At 42.0% G+C, this 27412-nt stretch overlaps 1 long non-coding RNA gene across 1 annotated transcript in view; it reads right to left on the bottom strand.

The window, feature by feature from the left end:
• The window catches only part of LOC130150768 (uncharacterized), a 39037-nt gene extending 19854 nt beyond the window's left edge, over nucleotides 1–19183 (bottom strand). The window contains exons 1-5 of the long non-coding RNA XR_008822380.1: nucleotides 18825–19183; nucleotides 17172–17471; nucleotides 10995–17086; nucleotides 5579–5722; nucleotides 368–559 (exon numbers count right to left, since the gene is read on the bottom strand). This is a non-coding gene — a long non-coding RNA (uncharacterized LOC130150768). The remainder of the gene's footprint in view (nucleotides 1–367; nucleotides 560–5578; nucleotides 5723–10994; nucleotides 17087–17171; nucleotides 17472–18824) is intronic.
• Nucleotides 19184–27412: the final 8229 nt, after the last annotated feature.

The raw sequence follows: 27412 nt of genomic DNA, 5'->3' as shown, positions 1-27412 counted from the left end.
TGTCCAAACTATAAAACTAATATTGAATGGGTGGCAGCCGATACAAAGCTGAAATCCACGAAACAGTTAATTAAAATATCATTAAATGGAGGACAGTCTTACACAACACTGTCTGAGCAAAGATGCATCCATACACATGTAGAAAAATTCAGAAGAGTGTGTTTGTGTGGAAAGTTAATGGAGACAGCAGTTGTACTAACATTCAAGGGCTTTTATGGCAATCCTGATAGCAAAATAAAATTCCAGTCTGGGGGGGAGAGGGGATAACGTTTTCCCCTAAACCAGAGATTTTCAGTATTTTTTGACTTGTTTACTATAAAGTTTTTTCAAGGCTGATGTAGATTGCTGTAAAACTACTTAAGCTTACCTTTCTTCTATCCTTTGCCGAGAGTTCACAGATCACATCTCTGGATTCATTGCGAGGCAACAGTTACGCTGTGTAGCCGGGTAAATCCAGCTCCTGGATGCTTTAGCCTTGCTGCTACCCAGCCACTCATTTCGCTGAGATAATCCGATCCCTTACAATGGTGAGTCCATGGCCTCCAAGCGACACTGGCACCTGTGTATCACAGGTGAGCATGAAAGGACGAAGAAATGTTATTTTCAGAAATTACATGTGAACGTCCTTCAAGTTTTTGTAATCATGTTTTCTTAATATACATCTCTGTCCTGTTTCAGTTTGTGAAGCCCACACAGACTACGTGAGAAGCAAAGCAACTGATGACAACATGCTGACATAATTATAAAGAGGAAAAAACAGAAGAGGGAAAAATATACTATGACAGATTTTGCTATTTGCTCTAAAATGAAGAGACTTGTTAATTAGAAAATGCTTTTCACAACTGATTTAATTTGAAATGGGGGGGGGAGACAAGACGAGACTCCTTTCATTTGCTTACAGGCTGCAACATATTTCAACCCATGAACAACCACATTATCCTTAGGAAGCTATACATTCATTATATAGCGGTGCATCTGGAATTCTAACCTGCCATTATGTCACCATGCAATATACAGTTTTGAAAAACTCCCTATATTTATCAGCTTCTGAATTCAATGGTTGCCCAATTATCTCTAAAACTGTAATAATCTTAGTTTAGCTGAAAAGCTTTTATTGAAAATCTACTAGTAATCTTCCGTAAATGTTCATCATAAACAACACTGCTAAATCATAAAAATATAACTGCTTGTGATTAATCTGGAGAGAGGCTTACATTAACATTCCATTTTAAATGGTCTCTCATCCCAGCATCTGATAAGTACTGATAAATTGAATTAGCTTACTTAGCGTAAGGCTTGCTGGGAGCTGGCTTGTAAATCTCCCCTGAATTTCTATTTTAGCATCCTGGCAAAAGCGTGAAAAATCCAACCCCAGACCAGATTTTCTGAAAATATCACCAGTTTGTGAGGAACCAACAAGATCCTGTGTCCACATCTTCTGAAGGCACCTCTAACCCTCATTTCACATTCGGCACCATGCAGGTTTTGCTTCCCAAAGGGCAAAGCAACCTGAGGCCAAGCCAACCATAACTGCATGCCATTGCAAGCCTACAGGCTCTGCTCAAACAGAGCCCCTTCCTGCCTGCTTGCAGCATTTACCCAGCTCTGCACGCTCCGGGCATTTAGATTTGCAATGTGTTCTACAGCTGCAAAACAAACAGGAGACATGACCAGGGAACCACCATCAGCAAAGCCCACAGCAGCCACCGGGTGGGGAGCAGAAAGGCACAGCTATGTGGGGCTGCTCAGGAATGTGAGTGCTTACAGGGGCTGTGTTCCCCATCCACATTTTGGTGGGTAAGAGCCATCAGAGAAAGCCTAGTGCTCGTTAGCGTGGCAGGGGCTGCACAGTGTTTGGCTCCTCCATCGCAGAGCCATAGCTGAAAGGTAGCCGTATGTGAAGGATGGGAACGATGTCAACATTACGGGCTGGTGACAGCTGCAGCTCTGAACTGAGCCGAGTGAAACCATGACCCTACAGACTCCACTAACCATGTGCGGATGCATTTTCCATGCTAATTTGTATACTTTGCAAATACATAAAATACACCTCATCCTCTGCTACAATTCATTCATATCTACTTCCAGTCTGACAAACTGTAATTGGAGCCAAAGCTGAACAAGAACTAATACTGGTTAATGAGAATTCACTAAACACTGATTTGAATATTACTCTCATTTGCAGCCTAACTAGAGCCTGAGAGCTGCTGAAGGAATGAAGCAAATCTAATGAACATAAACCCAGGGCATCAGTGCCGCTCGCTTAGGAAGGAATGGCTGAATTATGCTGCTGGAGCAGCTTGGGCGGCCGTGGAAATCCATTCCCTGGTGGCTGTGCCAGGGAGGTGGGAGCTGCCGAGGGTCGCGATGGAGCCGGGCGCTGCCTGCTCAGCAGACGGGTTTGTTTAGCAGCCACACGGGCACCTTAATACCTTTCACATACAGATAACATTCCTCGCTTCCCAAATGCACAAATCAAGCAGAAAAACACCTCCAAACAACTCAATTAAATCCCACCTAACTGACACCACGGGAGGCTTTTGACCGATGCAGAAAGCTGTGTTTTACTTCAGTAAAACGAGTAAATAGCTTCTCCGGCACACCAGAAAATGCAAAAAATATGCAAACTTTAAACCACCATTTGGTGTTAAATACTTGTAAAAGCCTTTTTTCCTCAGATTAATATCTCACGTTTATCTGCTCTATACGTTTTGGAGACACAAGGAAAATTGCTTATTTCTAATAAAATGTAGCAACTGTACCCTGAGGAAAAATTACTGTGTTATGAAATATTTTTCCCCTCTACCACAGCCAATTTAGTTTTCATTTAAAATTCAATAACTGCATCATACTCAGAACCTTCCATGACTGTCATAACGACTTTGAACAACAAGTATGCTGTAAACAAGGAAGATTAGAAAGACGTTATTGAGGTAATTTCTCCCCAAGTTTCTTTCATACAAACAGAGAGGCATAAAATGGATGCAACAGTTAGCGTGAATATGATTTAGAAATAAACAGGAGAAAGGAAGCACTTTGTTCCACAGATACTTTGGCAATAAAAGCATGACTTCTCCTGTTTAATTTGAGGTATCTTTTGCTGCTTGGTGGAAGGAAACACTTCGTTGTTTCCTCACTGAAATATTGATGTAAGTGAAGACGACAAACGATATATAATGTTGCTAGGAAAATGTTGCCGACTTGCTGTAACATTCCTTTCCCCATCAGGAGGGAGCAGAGAGCAGCGTGGCGGAGGCCTGCTGGGCAGGAGCGGCCAGCCCGCACCCCCTGGCCTTGCCAGGAGCAGCCACCTCAGAAGAAAGCACAGAAGAAGAGTCTTTCCTCTTTCTCCTTGCCCAGTCTATGAAGAAAATTTCTGTTCCTAGCACGTGGAAGGGATAGAAACATCAAGAAGCGGCTCCCGTCCACCCGTGGCTCTGCTCTGCGCTGAGGGCACGGCCAGGCCTCTGCCCTGCGCGAGGCCCAGTGCCTCCATTTTGCAAAGGTGGCGGAGCTCCTGCAGCCACGTCCAGCAAGCAAAGCTGTGCACATCCAGCTACATCACCTGGTGTCATTCCCTGCGTAAAAGCATCTTCGCACTCAAGAATCATTCCTAGCATTTATATTTCAACTCACAACCACCCTGAGAGCTGAAAGGGAGCCAGTGCTTGCGGTGCACTGAAGGGCGGGTGCCGTGACACTAACTGGCCTTGCATGGGAGCTGCAGCTGATGGAAACCAGTGAGGAATTGAACAATTTTGAGGCTGCTTTTAGAGACAGCAACAAATGTGGATGTTTTTCTTCTGAGACCAGTTCAACAATATTCCCTTTACAAAGGTTTCTGGTATTTTTTCCATCTGATCATACTGCAAGATCAGTCTTTGCCTGGGTACAAATATTTCCTGAGCTCATGGGCTCCACAGCTGCAAGGAAATCCTCTCCTTTCCCATAGAAAACAGACACAAAACCCTCTAGAAACTTCTGAAAACCTTAAAAATCCTCTGAAAATTTTTAGTCTCAGTAAATTCCATTAACTTGTAATTGAAACAAGGCTGAGGCCCTGACCCTGCAGTGGCTCCTCAGCTCCCACATCCCTAGAATCTTGCCATTTCTAGTCACGAACAGCTGACCTTGCAGGTCTTGTAACACTCTGAGTTTATCAGAAAGATGATGGTATCTACAACTGGGGGAGTGGTGGTGAACAAACCCACCCCAAACAAAAAACCCAAAAGTGTGCATTTCCAGCGAAGCTGAAAATTGTATTATCATCATAAATCAACAAAGTTTATTTTATAATACTCTATTTTTCCCACGCCAACAAACAGGAAAAACCTGGATGTATTTCCTATGGAAACGCAATGTGACATGGATAAACTTTCTGTACTATTTCCTGTTGAACTTCTAGAGTTAAAGCAGTTCATTATCAGTCTTCTACCAAGTCCCATTCCCCACGTCAGCACTCCTTATTCCTGGGGAGGGACACAGCCCAGCATGTCCTGATCCAATTATTTCCTCAGGACTTCTCTCAGCACACCTTAGACACATGCCAGGTGCCTGCTTTTATGCAGCAATGACATTACTGGTGTTTCATACTCTTATATTACAATTTCCGGGAAGAAGGTGAAAATTCATACTGTTGCTGTACCTCACTGTATCCAGCACCTGCAGCCAGTCCCAGCCATTGCTTCTGCACTTGCTGAAATGGCCCCTGCGAAACCTGCTCTGCTCCCCCTTCTCCTCCTCTGCTTTTCAGCTGCTCTTGAGATCACCTGCACCGTAACACACCTGCACAACAGATGCCCATGGGTGCTGCCACTTTGCAGTGGCAGAAAGAGAAGAGAAAAGCAGCCTGGGCAGTCAGCTGTGCTCAGAATACAGACTGCTGGTCAGCCAAACCCCCTGTCTTTCCCCCACTTATAGCATCCCCTCCCTGTGGGATCTCTTAAAAATGAGATGTTAGAATGGCCATTACAGTCAAGTTTTAACAACAAACCCTGTTCTTCCCTTCTCTCTCCAGAGCTGCACAACAGATCAGCCCTGAGCAGTTGCTTGCTCCCTGAAGGACTGTATGCTAGTATTTAACAGAAGCATGCAAACTTAGTTAAAAAAAATTCTGATTTGATTCTTGTCCTCTTGTCTAATCAATGTACTTCAAAATGCTGATAGTAATTTTCTAGGGTTTTGCCAGGTGATTAAGCTGGAGGAGGTCTCTGTATGCCAAACCCTGACTGTATTTATACCAGTCTTACTAGTGCTCTACAGATACAAGGCCACGTTAACAGCATTGACTTTCTGCCCTTCATTCATCTGAAATAAACACTTATATCCCAGGAATTGATAGGTCACCTGTGAGTGGAGGGAGCAGGGCATGCCCTTTTCATAAAGCTATGGCATAGGTGTCAGCAAGGAGTATGGGAATCTTCGGAAAAATGGACTTGGCAGTACTAGGTTAACAGTTGGACTCCATTCCAAGAAATACCATACTGGTGGAGTGAACGATTCAGAAGATTTACTGAATTTCCTTCTCGCAAAGTACTGGATCACATGAAAAAAAAGGCTGCTTAAATTTTCTGCTTACCTGAACCCCAATGCGGAATGGGGACATAAGGATTGTGAAAGTCTTGGTGATTCCATCCCATATGTGCAAAGATTTGGCATCTGCCAGATTCATGTGTTCGACTCCACTATTGTTCAGGATTTCTCACGAGTCAGCTGCCAGCCTCTGAAAAATCAAGAAAAAACCCTGCTATACCTCCTGGAGAACAGCAACATGTCAGCCACCAGTAAAAAAAGGCTTCTAATTTGTGACAGTTTTTTGCTATTTCCACACAGGATCTGCTATTTGCTATAAACACTTGTTCTTATTCCTCAGTTTGGGGGATGGATTCTGCTTGGTCTCAACGCCATGCTTTTGTACAAGAGGAAAGTAATTGTGAAAGTACTTTCTTAAAATGTGGCCACACCATGCTGATTCAAGGCTGTTGGTATTATGAGATAAAAGAATGCTGTTCAGTCTGATTAATCAAACCCCCTTATGCTTGCCAAAGCCTAATTATTCTCTGATCTACATTAATGACTTCAGAAAGCACAGTACACCTGGTGGGAGTTCTCAATGGGGAGCATTCCAGACTAAAAGGAAAACTCCTCCCTGTGTCATGAAAACCTAATTTGCTTATATCAGTAGAATCAATTGTTTTGTACAGAACTGCGCTCTCCCACATGTACCATTGGTTGTATCAAAAGATAATATATACACTTTTTACCACTATCAAAAAGCTTTTGTTTGATAAATAGCAAACTCCATCTCAGGGTGACTTTAAAAACCACATCATTATTGTATGCTATCGCTGTACGTAGCTTTTTATTGAACAGTCTGGCTGTAACTCACATGAGCAGAGACACACACCTCACAGTTCTCTGCATTCTCAGCGAGATGAATGAGCTGCTCATATCCTGGCTTAAAATTCAGCAAGAGATTAATTTACAATCCAGATCCAGAAACATTCACATGGATAAGGATGACACAGCACAACAAAAGAAAAAAAAATAATCTGTGAATAAAGCAATTCACCCCAGCTTTACCCCATCAAAAAAATCCTATCATTAAAGCGAAGTGTTGAAAGCATAAGGTCTGTGCTTGGGCAATGGGAACTCATCAGGAATTTACTGCATCCAATGGTACATTATGGTCATTGAATGGTGGAGACATCCAGGGACAACAGAAACATAGAGAAATAGAACAGAATAATTTTTTGCAAATCTACCTGGAACTGCATCAATTTATAACAGAAATTTTTATGACTGGCATAACACATGCATGGAAATGTGCGTGTGAGCACCAGACAAAACAGTAGAAGAAAAGTTTAAAGAATGGCCTGCATTTGTAACAAGATCAACCTACGGTAAACTAACCATGTCCATGGGGATCTTTCTTGGTCTCCTCCATGTCCATGGGGATCTTTTTTTGTCTCCTCCATGCTGCTGAGGATGCTCTTGGGAAGAAGGTAGCCTTTGCTCTACAAGAAATATCTGCTCAAATCCCAAAGCAAAGACAACAATTTTCTGTGCATCTGTGGACAAGACCACATTGACAACCCTCTAAATTTTGAGAAGCTGGTACTGTTTACTCAAGAAGTCAACAGAAGGAATGAAGAACAAAAAGAAGAACGAACTGCATTAAAATAGCTGTTGTCTATGCAAAACTCAGAAGAAGCAAAGAAACCCACATTTTGGTGTTTCCCTTGGGTACTGGAATATTTGAGGGCCCTAGAATAAATTGGTGCTGGAGTTTTGCAACAAAATGACAGACATGAGTTGTGTTTGCCAGAGAATCTTGGAATGCATCGGTTTCCCCGCCGTATGCAGAGAAGAGGAGCAAATCTGTACGGTACCCGTTGTCATTCAAACCAGAACATATCCTCCGAGGTTCCTGGTGCCCAGCTTCATGGTATCAGCTTCCCACAGTAGTTATTAAGCTTAATATCTGGAGGATCCAGTGAGAGAAGACCTGACTATTTTTTTTAAATAAACAAACTTTTCTGATTTAAGAATAACTGAAAACAAGTAGTGGTACATGTCTAGACAAAACAATATGAATTTATCCTGACCACCAGTTCAGACTGAAAGAGCCCAGAGGAGCTTCTGGGAAGTAATCCTCCCTCTGGATTCATTGGTATTATCACACACTATCACATACAGCTTTACTTAAAATCCAAGTTTAAGCTATAACTACAGAACAAAGAACATCTTTACAGCTCAAGTCCCAGAAATGGTATGATGGTTGTTTAGGCAACCATACATCATACACAAAATCAGGTTCACAGAGAGATTTCAGGACATTACAAAGATTTAGTCAGAGCTGTTTCTTCCTGCCCTTCTTTAGGCCTTGGAATACTTCATACCCATTGCAGCTTTCAGTCTCCCACCCTCCTCGCTGATGGGCTGGATCCTGGGACCAGGAACTTCCATGGCGAGGTTGGAAGAGCAGCACACAGTGCTTCAGAGCAGGACTGAAAAGACCATCACTTTTTCACATCTGTGTACATGACCTCATTTGTTTTTTTTTTTGCAGGCTGCCCCCTCCCCCAAGGCTTTATTTTAGGCCCTTTGAATTTTTACACCCTGGGCATAATCTGTTCAACATATCCATGGGTCAGACTCCGTGGCTATACGGGAGTATGTGGCCATGGGAAAGCACAGCATCTGGAAGAGAGGCACAACTTCGCTGGTTACAAACCAACCTTATCCATTCACAGCAGTGCGGCATCTACGTAGCTACATATATATACGAGTGCATGTAACAGCCGTGAATCTTGTCCTGCCAGCCCACTGCTAAGCTTGCCCAGCTGAAGGGACCAAAGCTTTAGTTGATACCAATCTGTTAATGGGACTTCACTTACTTGTAACAGCTCTGTTATGTTTGCTTTGTATTATCATTTCCCCCTCACTAAGAAAGAAACTCAATTATACTTTTCTCTGCTTCAGGCGTAGCTAGGCAGCAGGCAACTCCCTCAGTAAGCCCAGCCATTTCAAATACCTCCTCTCACACGCAGATATCTCACATAACAAGTGTTACTTTTATACCCCTCAAGAGGTGCAGGCACAGTCATTAATCTTTCTTTCATCTCACAGAATGCTAATAAAACAATCACCTCCCTATCCCTGAATTGGGTAGGTCCTAATTAACATGCTAATTGGGCAGATCTTCCCTAATGGCTCCCAAACCTCAGCAGCAATATGTTAGATAGAAAAGAGTTACCTAAAAGATAGGTAGAATTAAAAAAACGGCAATCTAGAGCACAGTTTGGATAGGTAAAATACTGAAACGGACCTTTCTGCTGTGCGAATTAAAATTCTCCACCTCCCTGTGCTACAGATCACATATTTACAGATTCAGCGCTTGCAAGGTTCAGAGCAAGAGGCATTTTGAAGGTAATATACAGCTATAATAAAGAATATTATTCAAGCAAAGAGAAACAACATACGAGTAACAATGAAGTTTTTAAATATATTATTAAACCTGTTTATTTTAATATCTCTCTAAATAAATCTGGCTTTATTGTCTGACACAAAAATGTACAAGTTGTTGTGCAAACCCAGCAATGGCAGCAGTTCTGGCAGTTTGTATTCACGAGCAACTTCAAGACAGATAGTTCAAGTCTTAATGGAATTAGTCCACTGAGGCTAGTACTGTGTTTATGCAGTTAGAGGCTCAATATAATCAAATTTCTATGCATTTGCTTTCTTTCCTCTCTTAAAATAGGACTCAATAATAATTTAAATCCCCCATTAAGCTAAAATGAAAATATTGGCAGATGCCATAGGAGTCATTGTTCTAAAGTTTTCTTTCACGCTCACCTCATAGATAAAAGCAGAGGCTTTGTTAGTAAGAAATTAGAAGGTTTGGATCTTATAAAACAAAAGCTTTGACTGGTCTCCCTTAAAAGCTCTGCCACCGAAGTCCCTGCAGTCGTGGCCTTACCCTACTACAGCTGCACACACAGGTGATGAGCACAAGCACACCGGAACATGGCTCTGCAAGGCAGCATCTCTGTAAATACCACGCATGCTGCCAGCCAGCGCAGCCTCACGCCCCGATGTGTCAGTGAGGACAAATTCGGCGTGTCAGGACTACATAGCAGCAGCTCATGCCAGTCTGGGCAACAGAGACAAAGCTGAAGCGTGTACTTTGGTCCTAAACTGGAAACCTCAGAGGAAAGCCAGAGGATTTTTTTCATAGTGTGCTTTTGGAGCAAGCAGAAGGAGAAAGAGTGGCATGGGGACATCATGGTACTATTTTGTACAACTTTCTGGACTTTATTTAAGTTCATTAAAAAAGCCATGAAAAGGAGTCAAAACATTCACTGCGATATTTTGTTTTCTCATGCAGAACAATTTTTCATCAAAACTTGTTTTTTTAATAAGATGCCAAAAGCTAAAACGAAATAGTTCTGTCCTGATTTCTGCTAGCCTTTCCAGTTTTAGTTTTTATGACCCTATGACCCTTGTTCACAAAACCAACATTCTTTCCTTTCCGCACCCCCACCCCCCCTCTTTCACAAGGGCTGCAAATAAAAAACCTCCACCTATTCATATGTTTTTCCTGCATATGAAAAGAGGGACTGTCACCGCAAAAGTGTATTTGTTACCCAGTGTGCAAAGTCAAAGAATACGAGCCACATTGCTGTATAGATACATTCACTACAGCACAGGATTAAAGCTATGGGGGTAGGTCTACCCATTTTTCTTGGGTTTCTTGACGTAATTTAGCAAGTTGTCTTTTTAACATCTGATTCATTCTTTCTACTTTTCCACTAGACTGTGGTCTCCATGGAATATGGAGTTCCCATTTATTTCAAGAAAGGCAGAGACCCAAGGAACTATTTCAGCTACAAAATGAGGGCCTCTATCTGACGATATTCCCTCCAGAACTCCAAATCTAGGAATTACTTTCAGCAGTATTCTTACTACCTCCTTAGATTTGCTGCTGCAACAAGGGAAAGCTTCAGGCCAACCTGAAAAGGTATCTACCATTACAAAAAGATACCTATACCCATAAGTCTTGGGTAATTCAGAAAAATCTCTTTGCCAGCATTCCCCAGGAAAACAACCTCTCCAGATGGGGGTCTTTTCCCAATTTTTTTTATTATTTTTAAGACAAATTGAACATTGTTTGACAAGTTCTTCAGCAACCTATTGCCTTCTTGGTCCTATGGCATATCTTTTGATGTTCAGAACCAATGCATCTGCTCCCATATGAGTGTCTCCATGTAATCATCGTAATTATTCTCTCATAATCAGCACTTCTACTACCAGAACCAACCAGCTTTATTCTTCTTGCACTCCAATAGTTTGGCCAATTTAGCTTCCTTTGCTGAATACTTGGGCTAAGGCAGCGCCTAATAATAATCTTAAGTGATACTTGTTTGACTGTTTCATCTGTCCTTCAATTTCCTCAGGCAATGTTTGTAACAAAATAATTGAGGGATTCTTACCTTGCCAGTACTTCTAATCCTTTGGCTAAGGCATTACCAATTAGTGTTGGACTATTCTTGAATCCTTGAGGCAACACGGTCCAGCACACCTGCACCTTCCTTCTAGTAGCTGGACTTTCCCACTCAAAGGCAAACAGCTCTTGGGTCTTAGTTTCCAATGGGATATGGAAGCAAGCACCTTTCAGATCCAAAACTGTAAAATAAAATCCTTTTCAGAGACATTAGCAACAACGTATATGGATTAGGAACCACCGGGTGTACATCCACAACCTACGTGGTTGATCGCTCCATAAATCTTGAATCAACCTATATTCCTGCAAATGAGGCTTATTCACTGGAAGGACTGGGATATTATATTTGGAACTACATTTGTGTAACTATTCATATCATAAGAAATTATTTATCAATGGTTCAAGAACAATTCTCACTTCAAGTTTTATAGGACACTGGTTTTTCCTTACTGGTTTTGAATTAGGCTTCAGCTCTACCTTAGCTAGAGTTACACCCTTAGCAGTTCCAGGTTGTTGGGTGGCCCATACCATGGGAACCACCCAAGGAAATTCTAGAGGCAGTATTTCTTTGTTCATCTCACTGTCAGCACCCTGTAGTAAATATAACTGTGCTTTCCAACATTATCTTGTGGAATGTGAATTTGAATCTAATTTTTGACAAAGGTTATTTGAGCTCCCAATTTACTTAATAAGTCTTGACCTAGCAGTGTCATGGGACATTCTGGCATATATAAAAATTTATGTGTTAAAATTCTATTTCCAATTTTACATTTCATAGGAAGTAAGAAAGGTTTTACTGCTGACTTTCTTGTGGCCCAAATCACTGACATATGGAATTTACTTAATGGTCCTTTACAACTTGTTACTGCTGAGTATGTTGCTCCTGTATCTACTGAACATTTATAGCCTCATTCTCCAGCTGAGCTGGAACCAGGGGATCTGCTGGGGAGGTATCTGTTCGATCCTCCAGTCCCCTTTACTCCGAATCGTAAGTTCCCATCATCAACGAATCTGCCTCAGGCACCTGCCTCTGAGGTGTTTGAACGGTCCTCTGCTCTAATTTCGGACACTCATATTTCCAATGTCCTTTTTCCCTGCAATAAGTACACTGATTTGGACCTACGGGATCAGAATTTACTACTTGACGGTTAGAAGCACACAGGCCTCCTCCTCCTCCCCGGGCACTTTTTCCTCTACCTTGTCCTTGATACATGTTTCCATAAAAGCAGCAGCAAGTAAAGCAGCTTGAGCCTTTTTGTTTCACCCTTTGTCTTTCCTCTTTTTCCTCATCATCTCTATTGTTGTAAACTTTATAGACAATTTCTATTAATTGAGAATAGACATTCCTCCTGCTCCATCCACTTCCTGTAGTTTTTTCTGAATATCTGGGGCTGACTGTATGATAAATAACATATTAAACATAGTTTTATTGTCTTCTGCTTTTGGGTCTAAATCAGCATATTCTTGTGCAGTTTCACACAATTTTTCAGGAAATGGAGAAGGATTTTTGTTTGCCTTGTTTTAAACTGTATAACTTAGAGACATTTCTTTGCTTTGGAACTCCATATTTTATCCCATACAAAATAAGTTGTTGATATTGTTTTATCATTGCTCTTCTGAGAGGCAAATTTGGATCCCAACCTGGTTGTGCTTTTGACATAAATCTAGCAGGATCTTCCCCAGCATTTTGACTTTCATTCTCCTCTTTAGCCTTTTCCAAAACCAATCTCTTTTCCTCTGGCATAAAGAGGGTATTTAACAGTGTCTGAATGCCTCAACTGCGTACATTTATTCCTAAATCTCATTATCATCCTGTAGAGGGGAAAACAAACCTATATATGGAGCTTCATCCCATTTGTCCTGTTGTCTACAGAACAACATTAACTGCATCCAAAAAAGTGCTCCATGATACTGGTCGATCATACCTACTGCTGTATTAAATCAAAGAGATACAGTAGGAGTCTTGAATGAATGTAACTGTGCTCCTACTCCAGACTGAGTTTGATAGAAAGTCAGCTGAGGTCTTAACACTGATCGATCACGCAGATCCTAGTAGGCTTGGAGAGGTCTCACTAAAATACAAGCTCTTCCTCAATATATACCTGATTTAGGCTTATGAAACTTGCTTTAGTTGTTTGAGAGAGAAAGTAAAGACAATGGAGACTTTGCTTATTGGTCAAAGTGCTACTCACCAAACAGAAACTTGTGGGAAGATTCCACCTATAATCAAGATCTGGGGCTTTTGTATACACACAGAAAACAAATCGGACAAGTAGCAAACTCAGTAGTCCTCTCCTCTTAAATAAATGTAGACAAACAAACCAGACCTGATCAAATGAACTTCAAAGAGGTCATGGCCCGTGAGGGTGCAGGGCTCTGCCCCAAGGCGCCCGCAGCAGGAGGCAGCCCCCCACGCAGCAGCACCCACCCTGATCCAGAGCAGCCCAACAAACGCCTTTCTGTACCCCAGCTTCTCCAACATGCCTGTGCAAAACAGCAAATTACTGAGCTGCTTTCCTCCTGGTAGCACCTCTGGGGTGTTGCAGCATGTGCAGGCTCGGACAGGGCACTGGGAGGATGAGAAGGGTTTTACGAGCACAACTGAATACCTCAGCCCATTCTTGTACCTTCAAGGGACAGCAGGAAAGAGAATATCCCCTTGAAGGACAGCCAGGAACAGCTGGGTGTGCTGGCATCACGTGGGCTATTGTGAAAGGAAGCAGCAGAGATCTTTCATACAGCTTTGTACCTGTGTTTGTTTATAAATACCTCTATCTACATCAATATACTGTTCTTTCTTGCTGTATAACCTCTTTGAGAGTGCTAATATTTCTGTGTACTGCACCACGGCACTGTGCTGTGGAAGCTCAGCATGAAGGAAAGGCAATCAAGGAAAAAGGCTCTCAGGCGTAGGCTTAAAAGCAATGTAGCCAGAGACAAACAGCTTCAGGGTGAGGTATCTTACGGGGTCTGTTTTCCTGACAGAAATACAGTTCCTTCAGCTGTATTCACATCTTCTGCACACTTTCATCATGGTCCAATAATATAATAAATCCATCTTAGATAAATCTGCTGCAGCTGTGAGACACAAAGCACCGATCCAGTATAAATTTGCTCTGCTGATTCAGATTTGTTAAAAAAAAAAAGAAAACGTTGACAGGTTAACTTTTCACTGGCAGGCTTTATGCTGGATCACGTACCATCTGTCTGAAGCACTTGAACATTTTCCGAGATCCCATACCATCTTCAGCTACCAGAAAATAAACATATGCTCCTCATATATTTTGGTTAATGCAATTGCATATCCATGCCTGATTTGGTTCCAATCTGTGTTGCTAGGTGGTCCTGTAAATGCATGGATCTGGTATAATGGCCAGAGAATAACATCTTCAGCCTTTGCTGGAACAGTTCCAGAACGTATTGCCCCAGGGCAAAGTCTCTGGTCTAAGCAGCGGGGCAGGAGAGTGTCAAGGTGGCAGGAAAAGTTATTCGTGATCTGGAGCCAAAATCATGGTGTTCTGCTTTGAGAATGGATCTGGCCTGAAACCCAAAGCTGCTGCTGGCTTTGCTAAGGTTGGACCGTTACATACATACACTTTAGGTAATAGGGACTCAAAGTATTTAAAAGGCTTAAAAACTGATCATCTTGCCTTTCTTGAAAATACCCTTTTACTCACTGTTTCAGAATTGCTTTTCTCTCTTTCGTCTTTTTTTGGTGCTTTTCAGAAACCCGTTTTAGCAGAGTGATCTTTTAGCTGCCTGCAAAGAACAAAGTAAAGAGAAGAAACTTATGATTTGTAACCTTTTCCAAACAACAAAGCAGCATGTAAAACATCTCCTGATGAGACCTGGGTCTTGATCCCCTACAAGCCACCCCTGCTCAGCCCAAGGTGAAACGGTTCTAGGTGAGCTCAAAAAGAGCCCAAGAGAGAAAAGACTGCTGAGCCCAGCTGAGGGTCTAACCTTGGTCTTTTTCAGATGACCTGTTTATTGAAGTTGCTATGTGGAGTGTAATACATCAGTGGGTTTTTGAAAATTCACTGAAGGATGTGTGGGCTGAAGGCATTAAGGCTATGTAAATGGAAATTTTCTTTCTAAAGAGTGAAATATGCTGATTTTGCTCATTGCTTCCACATAAACGAGTGACCAAATGAAGAGAAAATAGATGAAGAAAAAAGTACGCATAATAAAAATGTGTACATGCTTCATCTAAAATTCATCACCTCCAAAGGTTCATCACATAATTACTTAATCTTGAACAGCTGCATGCACAATAAAATTTGCTTGCACTAGGTCTGAAGAGAATTAATGTTTCCTGAGAACTGTAACCTAACCAATACCCTCCAAATGTTCAGCAAGTGGCAACTCCAACTGAAAATGCCACTAAAGTACCTTGTATTTAAAAGGACCTACTCACACCAGATTGATCCTGAGCTGACTTCTGCTGGTTTTAATCATGTACTTCATTGTATAGTAGCAAAAGCCTGAAGAAGCAATAGAGCTACCACATACACAAGTTCATTAATGAATCGGATCCAACCCATGCATTGCTCCGCTCACAGCCATGAGAAGCTCCGTGTCACAGCTGACATGTTTTGCTCCTGCTGGGAGCTGAGGAGCCACTAGACAGGCCCCATACAGGAGACTTTAGGCACTGTGCCTACTGCAGTGCCTCAGTTTCCCTTGCTTCCCAAAGCCTCTACAGGCAAGTCAAAGGGCTGGGGTCTCAGGCAGGGTTTGGGGGGACTGCTCCTTGTGTGTGGAAGGAAAGGGAAAGCCTCAGTAACCTTTCTGAGGCAGAACTTTAAAAGAAATATTCACTCCACCCTGTTCTTTCAGTAACATCACTTTTGGGCTGGCAGCAGGATTTGTTCCAACATGCCTCATTTTTTTAACTATCTGTTCCCATCAAATTTCCTTGAATAATGTTTATTACCGGGTCACCTGCCTTGAAATGGGAGCTGCAGGCGATGTACCGACCAGACCGAATTGCTGTCCTAGGCCACTAATGTCCTACAACCTCTGACCTCACTCGCCTTCCCTGCAATGCTGTCGCTGTAAGAAATTCCCCAACTACCAGTAAATTATCCTCCCTCCCTCCCTCCCCTGCCTCCTGCTTGTACAAACCATACAGCAGGAGACTTTCTTTGTGGCTCTGAAGTTAGTGGAAAGACTCCCACTGACTTTGCTGCAGTGACAATTGGATCAGATGCCAGATAGGTGTATTGAAAATTCACAAAGCGCCAGTTTGGAAGCACTTAACAAATGTCACCGTTTACTCTAGTAAGAGGAGCTGCTTGCCAAAGATTCAGCTCCCATGGTGAACAAAGGGATGAGGGATGTCCTCCATTTACCAGGGACAGACACCCTTCCCAGCACCAGGCTGCCCGTTTCCATGCTCAGCTATGAAATAAAAGACGTTTCACAGTAATCACAGGACCAAAGACTGCTTTTCCTCTCTCCAAACCTGAACGAGTTCAAAATGCTTGGGATGACAGACGATGACATCCGTAGTCAGACAAGATGGGTAGCAGCCCATGTAGTTGTGTAATGAAGCTCGGTTTGCAAAGTTTTTATTATGGAGAAAAACCAGCAGGATCTCTTATAATTGGAAATGAAACTAAATGAATGCCACTGCCTTTATTGTGGCAGCAGAATTCCAGTAATGCTTAGCAATTGCCGTGTTTGTAATGTAAATATACTACTGTCACTGCGCTGAAATAGATTTCTTCTTTTTCCCTACTCATCAAAGTCAAAAATTTGCTCCAGCTGCTGCCGATCAAGAATTTGGAGAACATTACCCAGGCTATTAGTATTCTGCACACACTGCCAGGTGCACAGATAACTCACTGGCATCTCTCTCTCTCAATCCAGTTAATTAAATCGTGGCTTGATTGGGTTCAACAGACAATACAAAATTTTTCCCAGTTTGAAATGTTTTGACCTACCTTGGTGAGTAAAAGAGTGATAAGGGACATCTTTGCAAGAAAAAAACAGGTTTGCTAGTCTCATCTGAATCCGTGTTCAATTTTGTGAACATTCAGCTTCTCTTTTGCTTCCTTACTCATATTTCCGTTAGTGCTGCAAGACAAATGAGCTAGCAGATACTGCAAAAGGTCAAAAGACAGATAGCAAGAGAAGTTTTAGCATAACTAGATTTTCTTACCCATTGCACGGTCCTACAGTGCACAAATGGGATTTCTGCTCAAGCTGTGGTCTCAAACGGGAGCGCTCCAGCTACATTTAACAGAGCAGGCACTGCTGAAGAAATGACCTGCACTGCACCACGGGTCCCTCCAGCTGGGTGCTCTGCCTCCCCCAGCAGCCATCAGAGAGCACTTCTGAAGGCTGCAGCGTTTCAGTCTAAAAACCAACCTTATGATTTAGCATCAGGTGAAGCACAGGAACCCCCAAAGACAGGGAGAGCCCTTGGTTTGCCCATTGAATTCAGCTGGAAGGGAACCCACTGTAAGGGAAACAAAGGAATTTTACAGCTGAGAAAACCTTCTGTGCTGTGCAGAACTGCCAGATTATTTTTTACGGAAACCCACTTTTTTATGGGAACACAGCACTCTTGTGCTTCCTAATTGTCCATAGGGTTTTGCATTTGCCAGAGGAACCATGGAAATCAGCTACCACAGTGGCTGTGCCAGACAAACCCTCTTTCCTGCTGTGTCTTCAATTTGTTTCTCTCTTTCCCCAGCTGACACTTCCTAAAATCCCTGCTTGCCAGGCTGGGGTGAATTACAGTATCGCTCTCAGCCCAAATCTCAGGTCATAGTCCCACCTCCAGCACAGCTGCAGCAACGCTGAGCGAGCTAATGGAGAAATGCAGAAGGCTGAGACCCGGAACCTTGCAATCTTGGCAAAACCTGAGGTGTTCAACAAGCATTGCCTAGAAAAGTGCAGAAGGTACAAGGGGACAGAACAGAACTGCGTTGTCAGCATTTGCAGTGCTAACAAGTCTGCAATTTCCCAGTGGTCTTGCACAAAACAGTCAGGGTGAAGGTACCTTGAAGCCCACGTGAAGGCTGGCTTTGGCCAATGCATGCATTTGCTGCCTGGTTTTGTGATCAGATTTGAACCTTCAGCCCTCCCATCATTGCGTACTTTTCCATTTATCATCCCCCCCGCCCCCCTTTTCTGGACTGCAACAGGACAAGATTGACAGCTGGTGTGAATCAGCACACCTCCAGTAAAAACAGCAGGGCTGCAGTGCTCAACTGATTTCTCATCTAGAAAGGGTCAAGAGATCTTACTGTTTTGTAAAATATTAGGCATTACACAGTAGGGATGAATTTGACTGATTCTGACAGAGCTGAAGTCCCAGTCATTAAAATCTGTATAATATTTCCAATTTCCTTGTTTATCAAAAGCTAGTGTTTCCTAGATACTCACTGAGGGTATTTTTTTTTAACAGACACCAGCCTCAACAAATAATTGTCAATCCAATGAAATTTTATTTAACAGGCTCTTGAGTAAAGCCTGCTCTTCCAAATTGTTTTTCTGTTTTGAGCAAACTTCAGTGGAGGAAAGGCCAGCTCTTTGCACTCAGCTCTGCTGCATCAACTGCCATGTGCTAAAAGAAAAAGCCCAACCCCCCAAAAAAGACAGGCTACAAATCAAGAGTTAAGAGATTTCAGCTGCATTCAGTTGTCAAACAGACTCTGGAGTATTAACAGATGCAAACAGTATGTATTTTGGTGCAATTAATATAGAGAAGGAAGATCAATGATGCAGAGTTAAGCATCAGATTCTGAATTAAATCCTGTTTTTATATGCTTGACTGAGGCGTGCTTTATTGCAGCATGACACTCACCTGCACAGCTGAAGTTCAGGGTCTGTCAGCAATTTCCAGCCTACCTCAGGTCTGCTTCCCAGGGCAGGAAGGAGGGCTGGGCTGTAACTCAGCTGTAACCGTTCTTGAGTCAGTAGCTTGGCAGACAAGGTCTCCTCTGAGGACAGTAGTGTTTGTTCTGCTAATTATTGTTCCAACTAGTCTGACCTTTTTAAAATTAAGGAAAGTTTGAAAGGAAAACTACACGCAGGTCGAATTTTCCACAATTTCAAATGATTTCTTACAGCTGGAGATACTGTGCTTTATAACCACGAGTGCAGAACCTGGATGAGATGATAAGAACATACTGAAAATTAAGAACATGCCCCTGCAGGTATTTGATACTAAGACCTTTAGGTTGCTGAAATCATGAAGATGCCGGGGTGTAACAATTCAGCCTGGATCACTGTTGACTCAAAGTGATACATCTTTGTAAACAGCACACTTGTGTTTTTTCAGGTAGACTAGAAGCAATGCAGTAAATAAATATAGCACTTCTATCAGCAACATTACTTCTGCACATTTTAGAAATTAATATGGTAATTGGAAATTGTTCAAAATTGATAACCACAAGTGAATAAAAAGGAACTGATGTGAGGCAATTTAAATGGAGAAACCATGGAACAAAGAAAAAGCAACAATAGAATTTTTTTGGTACATAAGCAAGTTTTTCCTTAAAAAGTGTACGCAGGTACAAAAATAGAAAATATGCAGGAGAAAAAGTTGGGAAATATTTGGACCAAGGGACACATAAGATTCATCCAGCCATCTCTTTGGAGTCAGAAGAGATGAGCATTAATTCAGTGCTAGCAGGGAACCATTTCTGACTGCATCGGTTGTCCATGCTGAGGTCAGAAGAAGTTTAGATGGAAGAGTTCAGCTGGAATTACCAGCACCCTCTGAACAGGAGGTCTGGTCCTGCCACGTCTGGGACTTGGCCTGAGCGAAAGCTGTACAAAACCACCCAGTATCAGGAGCTGCTCTGCAGACAGTCTTTACATATGGCAACCTGTCCTCACAACCAGAAATTGCGGCAAAAAAGCTGGCATGTCAAGCTGTAGAGTATAATAAGATAATTAATACTTAAGATAATGAATAGAATCTTTTTAACTCATTAGGTTAAATAAGATATAAGGATTTAAAGAAAATTCGGCTGACTGCAGTGCATAAAGATCTTGAAAAGAAAAATCTGTCCCTAATTGTGGATTCAGAATACTAGTGAGAAACTGGCGCTAAGCTTATGTCTAAATTTGATATGTACATTTGATATGTACAAACAAAAGCAAGAAACAGAGGATGTAACTAAAGCAAAAACTGAACCATTGCCGTCACCTGCAAGTACAAAAGTGAGGTCAGAGTCTGATTTTCCCTCAGAAGCAAACACGACACGGTACTTATGACATCTGGGAAATGGCTTGGATGAGTCTGAACCGTCAGCAAATAATGTACATGAAACACTGTAGGGTCCTTCTCTAGGCACTGATGCAGAGTGGTGTTGTGGTAGACCTATTTCACCACAACTCTCCCTAGAGGACTGTGATCTAAGGACCCAAAACTGCAGGCAGATTGATACTCATTCCTTCTTAAAAGTTGGAACCCTACAAACACGTTGCATCCCTTCTCTGTAGATGTCTTTTTTTATCTCCTTTGGCTGTCATGAGGTCCTACAATATTTACAGCAACTCTGCAATGTCTCAGTAATTTATCCAAGATTCAGCAAGTTTCCCCATCTGCCACACTTTATGTGTCCTTAAGAAGTCTCCTAAAGAAAAGATACCCTTGAATTTCTATGCTCAAACCCACCATGCCAGCCCTGACTTAAATACCAAACACACCCTTCAGATAAGGCGGCAATTGATGTCCTACTTCCACTGTTTAAATCATGTAGCTTAGAAATAAAATTTTATATTTCCCAACAGGTTTTTTTGTGTGCAGTGTTTTAAATATTCACTTCAGGCAGAATGCTGCTTGGAGAGGCACTTCACCTAGGGATTTTGGTGTGATTTCTAGCCTCAAAGGAGACTAAGACTTTACGCTTGTGAAAGGTGTTTCATATGGGGAATCACAGAGTGTTTCACAAATAAATATTAATGTATCACAGTAAGGAAGCTGGAGGTTCAGATGGTCAGCCTAAGGCACAGACACACACTCACCAAATCTCTGCTTTATGTGCTTCACTTTAGGCACATGAGTGGAACTTACTGGCAAGTTACTTTCTGGCTCAGTTTTCTTAAATTGGTTTAGAGACCGAATTTGTAATGAGAAAGGGCCTGGTATTGCTATTTTACTGATTCACAGTTGTGAAAAATCTTCTGGTTTTGTATTTAAAAACTAAGTCTAAATTATTTCTGTTAGTAATAGTTAAGTTTATCCCAAAGGTGAAAACCAGAAATTTTTTAGTTCACCCAAACTTCCTCTATCTTACTCTCTTAATTTTGCTGGCTTGAAAAAAAAAAGAAAATTCTGATTTTTTTTCCCATGACAATTTTAAGATCTGGAAAATTCTCAGAGAATGAGAAACTCTTCCTACATAAGTTCATTTATGAGTAATGAAAATCGAAAGTAGTATTTGACTTCTAACATTAGGAATGTGTATACTAAATTAAACTATGTGAAACATAAGAGAAACAAAAGTACTTGCTTACCCTTGTAAGGTCATATTTATGCCAGAAGTTACTTTGGACTCTGATTCTATATATGATTGTGCTCATCCTTGAATAGTATTTTCAAATTTTTAATTGAATTTGCTTAATCCAGTTAGAAGAGAGGTTTACTCAGAAAAGGCATTCCTCTTCCAAAATAAGAGCAACCACCCACAGAGTCAATTAGGATGAGTTAAATGGCTTGACATTCCAACTTTGCATCTTATTCTACACTTTCTTGAGTACAAGTGTATTCCTTGGTTCACCTCTTTCTCCTTCCCTTACAGCCTTATCCAAGGCCGTTCAAGACAGATAATTCAATAAGCAGTGAGATAACATTTGCCTGGATAAAGACACCGCTTGAGCCTGCTGCAGATGCACGCTGAGAGCTTCATCCACCCCCTCTCCTACACGCGTCCTATGCTGTCACAGCTCCTCCATGAGATGCTGTCACATTGCTAAGGCACAAGAAGTTGGAGCCATCTGCTTGCTTCAATTAATTACAGCTTGCTCCTGAGATTTCTGCTGGGACTCTCCCTTTTCAGGCAGCTGAATGAAGGCCTGCAAGCATTAGGGGAATTGGCCACATTGGCCGCCTTTTAAGCAGGAACACAAAGCAATGCCCTTCCTCAATAAGAAAATTGGTATTATTTCAGCTCCTTCAGAAGTGTCTGGTAATGTCTTCCTCTGCATATGACTGTTTACCACATGCACACATAAGGCTAGGAGAGGTGCAAGTGTCAAGAATGGTTGAATTTTCAGCTACTTTATAAATACTTAATTAAATAATGACAGACTGCACTTGGAGTTCGGCACAGAAACTCTACTGCCTTTCTCCTGCCAGGACATCTTTATGCATTACAGGATTGGACACAGAATTCCCTGACACAGCAAGGTTAGCGCAGTCAGGCACTTGAAAGAACAACCCAGTGATATTCAGGGTCACAACTGAGAAGTACTAAACCTTTCAGATGTTACGCTCTTGGTTGGTGAGCTCCTCCATTTGCTTGTTTACCGGAACGTGTCTTATGGGGAAGTCGACAATGAACACAGCGACTTCTGAGTCTCATTGCAAAAGAGGCCTTTTCGTAACTCTGGTAGTGAGATTTTTCTAAGTATCTAAAGTGAACACATGATAATATAATTTGCATTTAGAAACAAAACTGCTGGCTCACAGCCTAAGATAATACCATGTTATTTCTAATTTATCCTCTCCTCCCAAATATAAATGGCTGAGACAGGTCATGAAGCAAAAAGCCCCCTCACCTTTATGTGGATGCTCATGTAAGGATATGATGTTACAGTGTGTCACAAAGATACCAAGTCACATGCCTAATTATTTCCAAATCACTGAAGTAAGATTTCCATTGTCTTCCAGTTCTTTCACAGTTCATCTGAGCTAGCTCTGTGACTAGATCCTGGAGTACCACTAACTTGCCACCAGCCTTATGACCTATTCCAATCACAGCTTGACATTGCAGCATAAAGAATCAACCTGAATTTTGCTGGGTTATTCCCAAATTCACTAAAACCTCCTTCTCATCAGCTGCAATGTGACGCTAAACAGTAGAGAGTAGGCTAAATCTAATTGTTTCAGTGTTGCTTAGAGTCCTGCTCCTTGGGGTTCCTGACAACTAGATGTACTCTTCCCTCCCAGGAGAATTCAATGCACTTGTTTATCTTAAGCGAGCATCTGCTAGCTTTTCCTGGATACAAAGAGAAATATAAAGGGTAAGTTAAGTTTGTAAAGTGTTTCAGGTTTGTGTCTCACTGGTTTCCAGCTCCTGCCACAGATGCAACGAATTAGTATCCTATGCCCTCTGCTCGCAGCAAGCACTAGGGTTGCAAGGTGAAATGAGAGCAAGCTCCATTAATAGCTCTACTGCTGGCAGGAAAATCACCAGCGCATCTCTCAGTTTAGCCTGCATGGGACAAGAAACCAGAAGGGAAATCAGCATAACCTGCTCCTTTCACACTGCCTTCAGAAAAGCCACAGCATCCAAGAGGAAACGACCTCAAGTTATGCCAGGAGAGTTTTAGATTGGATATTAGGAAAAAAAATATTCACTGGAAGGGTGGTCAAGCACTGCAACAGGCTGCCGTGCAGGTGTGCCATGTAGATGTGGTGCTCAGGGACATGGTTTAGCAGTGGGCTTGGCAGTACTGGGTTAATGGTCGGATTTGATGATCTCAAAGGTCTTTTTCAACCTAAATGATTCCATGGTTCTGTCCTCCACCAACAAAACCTTGGAGCTATTGCTCTGAAATGCAAACAAACTTGGAGCAAGGAAGCTTGCAAACTTCTAAGGAGGACTGACGTAGTTTATTAATTTCCACCTTTTGTTCAAAAGATGCATAGACGTCTAAAGGCTGAGGTTCATAGAAGTCACTGAACAAGTAGTACTTTAAGAGATCAACTGCAAATAAAGGACCATATATCCAGCTGTTAAAATGACGAAGCCCATAAATGCCAAGAAACAGTGAATGTTTGTAAGAGCTGTACATCTGCTACTCTCTTTTTCCTTCCTATCCTTTCTGGGTAAGGATGCCCTTCAGGTGGCGCCTTCTTGTCAAAAAGGGGGGGTGGGGGTGGGGAGAGTGAATGTGAATGAAGAGCTTTAAATCAGAAATACAGGTTCTGAACTCCTTTTGGATAGAGAACGTGGAGTCTGACAGCTCATGAGCCTGAAACCTGACTTCTCTCTCCCACTGCCAGCAGAAAACGAAGGCGATGGTAGGCTGCCGCGTTAGCACATTAGAGCCTCTTAATCCATCCTTGCCAAGAAGCTGTTTTGAGTGAACTTGCAGACAGCTCTGTAAACCTTTCTAGACTGACCTCTGCCAGTGAATGACATTTGCAAGGGTTAGACGGCTCAGATTACAACCTTGGGCTGGAACTCCTTTAAAGATTCGCAAATTCAATAACCTGGCATGAACAATTCAATTAGAGGATTATCACTTGTCAGTTTAACTAGAAAGTTCTTCACACTGAGCTCTTAAATTCCCTTTTCTTCAATAAATCAAGGCATTTTTTCTCCCTGTCATCCATCATCTATTTGCCTGGCTTAAATATTTCAGCAAGTGCTTTAAAAATGTTTGCTATTTAAAAATTTAGGTGGTGAATAAATATGCCAGTTTCCTATTACTTAAGCCCCACTGATGCCAGGGACGAGATATTAATGGGAACACTTCTGTGGAGCCCTCGCCACAAGAATTACACATTCACATTGTTGTCAGAGGGCTTAGCACTGGATTGAATCAGTTCAGTGCTCTTAGCACATCGCTCCTTTAAACATCTGTAAATGAATAAAGCATATTTGATGAAAATCTGTCACACACTAGTCATCTGCATTAGCAGATTTTTTAAATTTTCATGAGAATTATGTTAGACTTTAACAGTAATAAATAAAACCCCAACCTTGCCTGCATGGAACATATGCAGGGAATAAGGGGACATGTTTTGTACACAGGTTAAGGAGTTTAAAATGTATGAACTATACAGCAGAATTTACATCTGTAACGGTGAAGAAATACATAGATGGCCTACAATCCATCCACAAGATACAAAGAATATAAGGATCAAGGAAGGAGAACTAATAAAAAGTATGCACAGGGAAATACACTGGACTTATTCAGATTGGAAAGAGGGGAAGAAGTAATTTTTCTTCTGGGAGACCAGCTCACACCTCATTTAAAGTCCCATGAAAATCCTGTATGCCTAAAGCTGGGTGTATCTGGTCATTTGGGTAGTGCTGGGTTCAGCTGAAATAGAAATTTAAGATCTGCTTTTCAGGAAAACGCAACTCCATTGTCGCCAAGGAATTTTCCTGGCCTTGGAATCCAGCCTGTTTTGTTCTTTCCTCAGTCTCTCTGGATATGTTTCCTGACAATTTTGGGCCCCTGAAAAATATCCCTTATTAGTCAGCAACAGCTGAATAATCCTGGTTCTGGGGAACCAGAACCAAACCCCCAGAGATATAATCAAGAGTTAAAGGTGAATATTAGTGATTTCTCCCCTCTTTACCCAATCACAAAATTATTCACGGACCCAAGCAACGGGTCAAAACAGAACTGCAAACATCTTTGAAGTCCGTTAAACGGTGAGATGATTTTCATGTTCCTTCTGCTGAGATGAGTCAGAAAAACAAAGAGCAGCCCCCTGCTTCTGGACAACAGCCCTTTGGTGGAGCTACACAGCCTGCAGGAGCTTTGCACAGCACTGCCTTTGCAAAGTACGTGTTGGCCACTGCCTGAATTCATACTTCCATGTATGAAAAACCATACCGAAAGGTTTGCTTCACTACAAAGCAGACAATGAACAGTAATTTAAGAACCTGTCTGGTTAAACAAGACCTGCTAGAAATGAAAAATGACATTCCTGATACAAGGCAATTACTGCAGCTCCAGCCATCCAGTCAGGAGCAAGGTATAAGGGAATGCTTCCTGCATTTAATTTCCTACAAAATCACAGGTATTAATTAACTTGACTTTTCAGAAGGGTGCTGCCTTTGTCATTTGAACACATGCAGATTTTACAGAGGTTTGTAACCATCTGGTTTTTGAAAACTTATTCTGGTCTCCATGACTTGGCCGAATAGCCATGCAGTGCAGCATTTAACTGCTGAGAGAGGGAATAATATTTTCTTCCTTCATCCAAGATATTTAACAGATGCAGTAAGGGAACAAACTCTGGTGCAGATAAGTCTGCCGACTTTTCAGCAGCAGTAACAATTTCTGTGGACATTAGCCAGGGGAAGTAAATAAGGAGCAGATTAGGAGCTCATGACCAAGCTGATTTTCTGATTAGAAAGTGGAGAAAGTGGGTTAGGTGATTAGATTTAGGTTGATCTTTGAATAATGAAGCACTGGGAGAGCTGTGATGCACTGCAAGATTGAGAAGCACTATGGACATATTTTTTCCCCTCCTCAAAACATTTTTTCCAAAATGAAAGCCTTTCCTAGAATGACAGTAAAGCTGGCAGGCCTCGCTGATGGTTCTGCTCTTCCGAGTACTGGGGAGAAAACATCTTTCTATGAGCCTCAAGTTTCTTCTAGTGAAAAAACCAAGTCTGCTATTTCTGTTCATGTCACGTCCCAAGCCAAGTTTTCATCTAGTTATCATTACATAGAAGTGGCTTGCTCCTTCCCCTAAGGTCAGAGCAGTAAGCGTACCGCATCTCCACAGGCAACACGCTCTGCCCTGCAACCAGTCGCTGAAAGCGAGCACAGCCCTGTGCACATGCTGGCACACACAACCCCCACCAGCTGCTGCACGTCTGCTTAAATCTTTTTCTTTTCTGAAAGCAGGAAAATGTCTTCACCAGTCCCGCCCCAAGCATCGGTGGATGAGAAGGCAAGTTAAAAGTCTGTGCTGTGGTTGCCTCCTTAATGTATTGCTGCCATAGATGCACTGAGAGCCGATACGGTCTATGGCCAGATGTTAGCATCAGCAGCCAGGTACCTGGGCACTGGAAGTCCTTGCTGCACTGAATATCCCCCTGTCTCTCACTAGTGTTCCTCGCAATTCTCATTTATGATTTTTCCACCGTACTTACAAGTGCTTAGCTGTTAATAAGTACTGTCACTCCAGCTACCGTGTTTCAGATAAATATGTTGCAGCAATTAATAGAGAGTAACAATTTGATTTAAAAGATATTGTCTTGCCCTGCTATGAAAAATGACTTGACTGTCACCGCAAGCTCAGCTAGTTCTCCATTAGATTATATGTGCAGTTCACATGGGGAATCATACAGAAATCCCTCATCAGTAAAATTATATTCATTACCCCTCACTTTAGAAATGAAGCCGGTAAACCAACTTTATCTGCTGTCTGTGGGGTGAAGAGACTTTTGATAACAGCTTTTTAATTAGATGAGGCATCATCTAATTAGATCCTTAACATCAGCATGCAGGTAAGTGAAACTGCAT

Source organism: Falco biarmicus, chromosome 1, assembly GCF_023638135.1.
Source record: "Falco biarmicus isolate bFalBia1 chromosome 1, bFalBia1.pri, whole genome shotgun sequence".
In the NCBI taxonomy this organism is placed as follows: domain Eukaryota; kingdom Metazoa; phylum Chordata; class Aves; order Falconiformes; family Falconidae; genus Falco; species Falco biarmicus.
The sequence above is the reverse complement of the archived record's forward strand: the minus strand, read 5'-3'. Positions and strand labels throughout refer to the sequence as shown.